This window comes from Chrysochloris asiatica, unplaced genomic scaffold, assembly GCF_000296735.1.
Source record: "Chrysochloris asiatica unplaced genomic scaffold, ChrAsi1.0 scaffold00002, whole genome shotgun sequence".
NCBI classification, from domain to species: domain Eukaryota; kingdom Metazoa; phylum Chordata; class Mammalia; order Afrosoricida; family Chrysochloridae; genus Chrysochloris; species Chrysochloris asiatica.
Genome location: NW_006408520.1, coordinates 39,406,215 through 39,414,316, shown reverse-complemented (window position 1 = coordinate 39,414,316; position 8,102 = coordinate 39,406,215).

The following is an 8,102-nucleotide window of genomic DNA, read 5'->3' as shown; positions in this document are numbered from 1 at the left end:
AACACTGCCAAAGTCTGTGAGCTTAAACTGTTTTCATTTGCATGTTTCTGAACATTTTATTTTAGTCCAGTGGTATTCCTAAAGAGGAGGTTGCACAGCAGTAATAGAAGTGAATGATAATGTATACAGAGAATATAAACTTAGCTTTGATTCAACTATTATCAACCTGTATTTCAAACCAGAAACTAGCTCTCCTAACTTTGAAAACAAAGGTGAGGAGACAGCCACAAATGTTACCTTTAATCAACCGTGCCATCATGGAGGATGGAGTAACCTGCTCTCTACGCTAAGTCTATTTGGAAAGTTAACTGTATTCTTTCACAGAATATGCCTAGTAGTAAACACAGTGGGACGTGTGAAAAGAAATGAGTGAGCTTTTACTTAAGATCCTGGAAGCCATCACCCAAAATCAAATCAGGAAAAAAAAAAAAAGTCTTCAAGTGTTGAGAGACTTGAGCTAGAGCCTATTGTTAAATATTCATTAATTTCGCAAGCCATTATTAAAAATTAAATTATGAATGAATAAATTAAGAATGAAATATATTAAAAAACAAAGGAAAATGTAGAAAACTTTTCACTTTATCATTATCTTTGCACCTGGTATTATTTTCCATGTTCTTGGGGCATGTTCACTTATTGTATCTAAATGTTAGTAATAAAATATAATGATGTGATATGGAAAATGACTTTACATTAGTATCTTCAAATGGGTGATGGGATTTATACCATGGATATCAGAAAATGCTACAAATCAACGTGTTGCCCAGAGAACTGGTTGTTAAACATTTTGCACTCCAACTCTGGACAGTAATAGAAAGAAAAGACTCCAGAGCTGAGATGACCTGTGTTGCCTCTTGGTTCAGTCAACTAAGTAGCTGTAGATTGAACAGATTACTTAAACTCTGGGAGGCTACTTTAACTCTGTTTTCATTTACTTTCCAGGATCTTCCATTACTCTTAAAATGAAGGGCAACCTTTATTTTTTTTCACTTTTATTGTGAATTGTGTGAAGGTTTATAGCCAACATTATCAGTTTTACATTCACTTTGTTTTACCTAATCATTGCAATCCCCTCCATACAACAAGTTATCCTGCTTCCTTCCTGTGGCTCTTATTTCCATTCCAACATCTTTGTCCTATGTAAGTGTTGTCCTTTTGATTTTGAATGGTTGACCATTCCATGGTGAACATACCTTACAAGTGTTGTTGTTTCCCTCTGTATGCCTATCTACTGCTTGGCTGAAAATTGGGCCATGAGAGTGAGTTGCCTTCCAGACCTGAAGGTTGGTTGAGGGCCATATCTCAGGTTCCTCCCGTCTCCTTCTGATCAGTAAGCCTTGCCATTTGTTTTTTGTTTTTTTTTTAAATTGGGTTTTGTTCCACATTTTCTCCCCCTCTATTCAAGACCTTACAGTGTGATTCCTTTCAGAGCAGTTGGTAATTGTAGCTGGGCTCCATCTAGTTCTTTTAGGTAAAAGCAACTTAGGTGATTCAAGGCATTTTAGAGTCATGGAATCTGAGGTTCACATGTTCCATTTGTCTGTTAGACTGATTCCAGACATCTTCAATTCTCACCATTCTTCTTTCTTTCACACATAGAGAGACCAATAGCTGCACCTTAGATGGAAGCTAATGAGCTTTCAATATCCCAGGGGCTACTCACCAAAATAGGATATAGAATATTGTCTTTGTGGACTATGTTATGCCAATTGATCAGGGTGTCCCCTGAGACCCAGCAATTCATTGCCTTAAGATGCTTGATAATATTTAAGAAATTTTCATCATTTAGCCTTGTGTATACTCCTCTACAATCATAGTCACATTTGCAGGAAAGGTAAATACCCATGTACAAATATCCTCTTTCAAATTTTTATGTATTTATAGGTACACTCCCACTCCTCCTACCGTATCCATTCAGCCTGAGACAACAGAACACTGTTGTTCCAAGGTTGTACATATAGCACTATCTACTTCTATCCACCTTAGCCCTTGTATACCTCCCTATGTCTTCACCTGTCTTTATCATTCTTCTGCCATGAAGTACAAAATTTTGAGTGATGTTCTCCCTTATTATCTTTGCCCAGATTTCTTTAAACTCCTTGAATCCCCCAACTTGCTTTACCTAAAAAGGAAACAATCAAACAAATAAACCCATTGCCATCCTGGTAGTTCCAAATCATAGCAATCCCAAGTGTTGCAGAGTAGAACTGCACTCCATAGTGTTTTTAAGACTGTTATTTTTTGGATGTAGATCACCAGACATTTCTTCTGAGGTTCCACTGGGTAAATTCCAACCATCAGTCTTTCAGTTAGTAGCCAAGCACTTTAGTGTTTCTGCCACTTAGGGAGATGTAGCATAATGTAGCATAAATGTAAGATGAAATGGATAGGTCATATATATGCTTCTATCTTAAAATTTTTTGTCTGTCTTACTTCATTAGTATGGATTCTGACACTTTTTCTGACCCAAATGATGATCTTGCAGCATTTCTTAGAACGGCAATCCAAATATCTAGCATGAGTTTAGTCCCTCTTTATGCATAAAACTCTGAAACATGTGTACTAAGTTAGGCAAACAACCATGAACAAGACCAACAAAAACCCTCCTATGGTCATTGATCTTCCATGAGTTAAGGACCTTCAAATCTGGAGTGTTCTCCTTTTCCAGCTTTGTCCTCCTAAACCCTACCACGTATTTAGCTCTCAATGCAAATGTCAGCTTCTGATAACTACTACCCAAGAACACCTATCACAAGAACACCTATCACACACTCCCGTAGAATCTCACATCTTTCTTTCATATCACTTGTCAAAACTGTAGTGACATTTACACATGTGTCATTAACATACTATCAAACTTCCTCTTTTTCTCTTTCTCATGCAAGTTGGTATCACACTCAAATGAAACCCCATGTCCTTAGACATTAACTTTGCTGGACACATTCCTATTTGCTTTATCTCTAGCTGGGCTTTCCTTTAATTATATCATTTCCTAGAATCCCTACTTCTATGGAGACTTCAATAATCCTTTACCTTTCAAGAGTTTAGAGAATCTCATAGTTTCGACTACATCATACATTGAAAGGACACCCAAATCTCTAGTTTTAATTTCTCCCCTAATTTAAAATCATACAAATCCAGCTACTTATTGGCATCTCCTTGAGAGTTTTTGACACATCAAACACAGTATACCACACCTAAATTCATCATTATCCCATCAAACTGGTTCTTTCTTTTGACATTTGCATTTCTGCTAATAGCATCCCAATTTCTTCACTAAGGCTCTAAGTATCTAATTTGTCTATGTCTCTTCCCTCTCCTTTACTGCATGTTTCAGTAGATGCCAATTCCTATTGATTGTCTCTGAAATACCTCTTGCATCTTTTTCTTCCTTTTAATCCCCACTGCTACTACCTACTCTAGGTTCTCATTAATCTCTTTCTTGTCTGGACTATAACAGTAGCCTATCATCCAATCCTCACAATTTTAGACACAGTTTAACTATAAGAAGAAGCATGCTTCCAGAGTAAGACTGTCTTCACAATACATGTTCTTTCTGTTTCTTGCTGTGTCTTTCTGTTTGGTATGGGATGTTTCATGCCTGTTTTCAGTCTTTGACAAGGACTTTGCCTAACTAGTCTATCTCTTTATCCTCAACACCTAACAGTGCATGTGCTAAGAATATTTGTTGGGTTAATTAATGAATGAATGTTTCTCCTTACTCTGATCTGTAGAACACACTTCATTTACCTAAATTGGATTTCTGGTTAATTCACTCCCCTGCTCAAACTCCATCGGTGCCAATTTGTTGCTTGCTCTCTAATGCCCCTATTCTGGAATGTTGTTGTTATTAAGTGCAATCCTTCAGTCAGTTCCAATTCAGAGTGACCCTGTGTAGGATTTCTGAGAAGCAGCTGATGGGTTTGAACTGCATAGCTGTGGTTAGCAGCCAGTGCTTACCCTACTCCTGTGGACTTGAACTGCTGACCTTCAATTAGCAGCCAAACGTTTAACCACTGTGTCATGGTATTGTTTTTCTTAACTGGCTTCTTTTAGTTCTTCAATATTTTCTCAGTGTATAAATTATTAACAGTGCATATACGCAACTGTGGGTCCTGATATGGCACTGTAAAATAGGCACTGGACTGTTAACCACAAGGTCAGTTATTCAAACCCACCAGCTATTCTTTGAATATGCTACACACACACACATATACATATGTGTGATATATATATATCACTCATATATATATGAGTCTGAACCTACTTGAAAGCACTTAACAATAACAACATACAGTTTTATCTTTTCATTTGCATTTTGATGATTAAACTGTTGCTTTTTTAATTGAAATTTATTTTGTATGGAAATCTGTAGATTTTCCCCATAAGTTGCAGTTTCATGAGCCCACTTTCTTAACACAAAGGCCTAACCTTGTTTTCTTAACACTAATTCTATTGCCACATGAGAAATGAGTTATTCAGGCTTCTGCCTTGTTTACTTTGGAATTTAAATTCTCATTTAACATTGCTATCTTTTTTTTTTTTTTTTTTAGAAAAAAAGTGATTTCAAAATTTGAGGAAACTATGAAAAACAGATCTCCTCAAAATAATTTTTATTCAACCAGTGTCCTAAGGGTGACACAATAGTCAAAAGATGCTAGCTAGTTTCATCTGATAAGCAAAGTATTCTTAAGCTTTGGTTACAATAGCTTGTTTTATAAATTTGATTTCCACTGAGTTGATGCTTCCTTCATTAGATTTACTAATATTAAAGTTCTGTACATAAAAGATACATATAGAAATTAATTCTATTTCTGTCACACTTAGATTACAAATTTGATATGGTGTCATTGAGCATTGTACTATGTGAATCAACTCTCCAGAAAATATTGAAAATTTCTTGAAACCTGCATTTTAAAATATAAAGATCTATTAAAAAAAAAAAAAAAGTCTGGTTATCAAGTTAAAAGCTTTACTCATTACTATAAATATCAACAATTTCTCTAAATTACCTTTGTTCACTTAATGGTGGCACAGTTAGCTAGCCAATGTTAATTCACTCTTACAAAGATGAGGGTTTTATTATTATTATTATTACAGATGAAAAGATGCCACTTTCACAAAATTACACAATCAAATGTCCATCATTTCTTTTAAATGTTAATCTTGTATCTATTACTTAACCACAAAATGGAGACATTGGCAAGAAAAAAAACTTTAAGTGCTACTTTCTTGCTTTCGCTTTTTCAGCCATAGCGTAAAATTACAGTATCACCATCTGTAATTGTACTTAACCAAGGGCAGCGGGAAGCCAAGAGATGAGTCTATCTACGAATATTTCCTTTGCTACTTCTCAAAGAACCTGTACAACTATGTTGGACCCTCACCATAAAACCAAAGAACAAAATTCAATATTAAGTAGGTTTGCATTAAACTACTTTTAAGGACTCTCATTTTGATGCTGTTTTGCCAAGAGTAAAGTAATATCCATGAACTCTCAGGAGAGTTGTATAGCTAGGTCACACTGTAGAAGAGAGGTCATCCATTTCCCATCTACCCTTTTAAGGCCAGATTTTGCAACCTCATTATACTTCTTTCCATGCCATACTTACAGTAAGTCGAAAACTAAAAATTGATGCTTTCCAAAAATTTACTCTTACTCTCTCCTTAGTAACAAAGTGTGTGATTGCTGTTTTCACAATATACTTTTATCCTGGTATAGCTCTGTAATAGTAACAGTAATAGGCTGTAACAACTATGCTGTTGTTAGGTGCCATCGAGTCAGTACCGACTCATAGCGACCCTATGCACAACAGAGCAAAACACTGCCCAATTCTGGGCCAAAGTCACTATTGTTGCCACACTTGAGCCCATTGATTCTGCCACTTTGCCAATTCATCTTGCTGGGGCTCTTCCTCTTTTTCTCTGACTCTCCACCTTACCAAACATGATATCCTTCTCCAGTGACTAGTCCCTCCCTGACAATATGTCCAAAGTATGGGAGATGAAGTTTGTCAATCCTGGCCTCCAAGGAGCACTCTGGCTGCACTTCTTGCAGCACAGATCTGTTTGTTCTTTTGGCTGCTCATGGCACTTTCAATATTCTCCTCCAACACCATATCTCAAAAGCATCAATTCTTCTATGCATATGAGGTTATTGAAAATACCATGGCTTGGGTGAAGTGCACCTTAGTCCTCAAGCTGACATGTTTGCTCTTCAACACTCTAAATCCTGTGCAGCAGATTTGCCTAATGCAATACGTCATTTGAGTTCTTGACTGCTGCTTCTATGAGTGTTGACAGTTAATCTAAGAAGAATGAAGTCCTTGACAACTTCAATCTTTTCTCCATTGATAAAAATGTTGTTTATTGGTCCAGTGGTGAGGACTTTTGTTTTCTTTACATTGAGATGTAATCCATATTGAAGGCTGTGCTCTTTGATCTTCATCAGTAAATATTTTTTAAGACCTCTTCACTTTCAGCAAGCAAGGTTGTATCATCTGCAGATCGCAGGTTGTTAATGAGTCTTCCTTCAATCCTGATGCCACGTTTTTCTTCATAGAACCCAGCTTCTCAGATGATTTGCACAGCGTACAGGTTGAATAAGTATGGTAAAAGAATACAACCCTGTCACACACCTTTCTTAATTTTAAACTGTTCAACTGCCTCTTGGTCCAGGTATAGATTCCTCATGAGCACAATTAAGTGTTCCAGAATACTCATACTTCACAATGTTGTCCATAGCTTGTCATAATCCACACAAACAAAAGCCTTTGCATAGTCAATAAAGCACAGGTAAACATCTTTCTGATATGTTCTGCTTTCAGCCAAGATCCATTGGACATCAGCAATGATATCCCTCGTTCCACCGCTTCTTCTGAATTGGCTTGAACCTCTGGAAGTTCTCTGTCCATGTATGCTTGCAGCTGTTTCTGTATTAACTTCAGTAAAACTTTACTCACATGGGATATCAAAGAGATTGTCCAATGATATCCGCATTCCATAGGGTCACCTCTCTTCATTGGACAATCTCTTTGATATCCCATGTGAGTAAAGTTTTACTAAAGGTAATATAGAAACAGCTGCAAGCATACATTGACAGAGAACTTCCAGAGGTACAAGTCAGATTCAGAAGAGGCCATGGAATGAGGGATAACACTGCTGATGTCCAATGGATCTTGGCTGAAAGCAGAGAATACCAGAAAGATGTTTACTTGTGCTTGATTGACTACACAAAGGCTTTCAAATGTGTGGATCATGACAAGCTATTGACAACATATTGAAGCCTGGTATGGTGCTCTAGGATATGCAGTGAATGGCTAACAGCAAGGTTACCTGTTCAAACCCACTAGTCGCTCCTTGGAAACCCTATTCAGGGTTGCTGTGAGTCTGCACAAACTGGAAGACTCTTAATAACAACAGCAATATACATATATTTAAATAGGCCATCATTTCTTAGTCTGCTGTCTTGATTAACCTTATTAGTATTAGGCCAGAGACAATGCTTGATTTTCCAGTTTAGGTTTGAAACTGACTGGATGGAAAATTCACCTTTCTACATCCTGCTTAATTAGGAGTGCATTTTAAGTATTCAGAACCTCCATACAATAATTTTACTTTTAGAGGACAAAATGAACAAGAGGGTAGCAATTAGTTAATGGGTGACAAGTTATCGTCACCAAATCACAACTTTGATAAATTGTAACTAACTGCTGTGCCATTCTATTGCAAACCATTCCTTTTCTAAGTTAGGATCTTATTGCTTGAAAAATGTTTTACTTGTGATATGAACGTCAAAACAAGGAGAGAGTTATTACTCTATAGCTAAACAACTATTAGCTGCTTGAATAGTAATAGTAAACGTTATGCGTAACAAAAATAAATTATGCAAATTGAAAATACCCATTTTTTTTACAAGATGAAATAACATTTATCTGCTACAAAGTGGTTGGTCTATTATTCTGTCATCAAACATCTGATGCCAGAATAAGTGCAGTGTCAAAGAGTAAATTGAGACGCCCCTTTATAGTTAGAATTTGCAGAAGCTGAGAGAAGCAGATAATAATTATTGGGTGAAAGAGTCTATCACCAGTATATCAAAA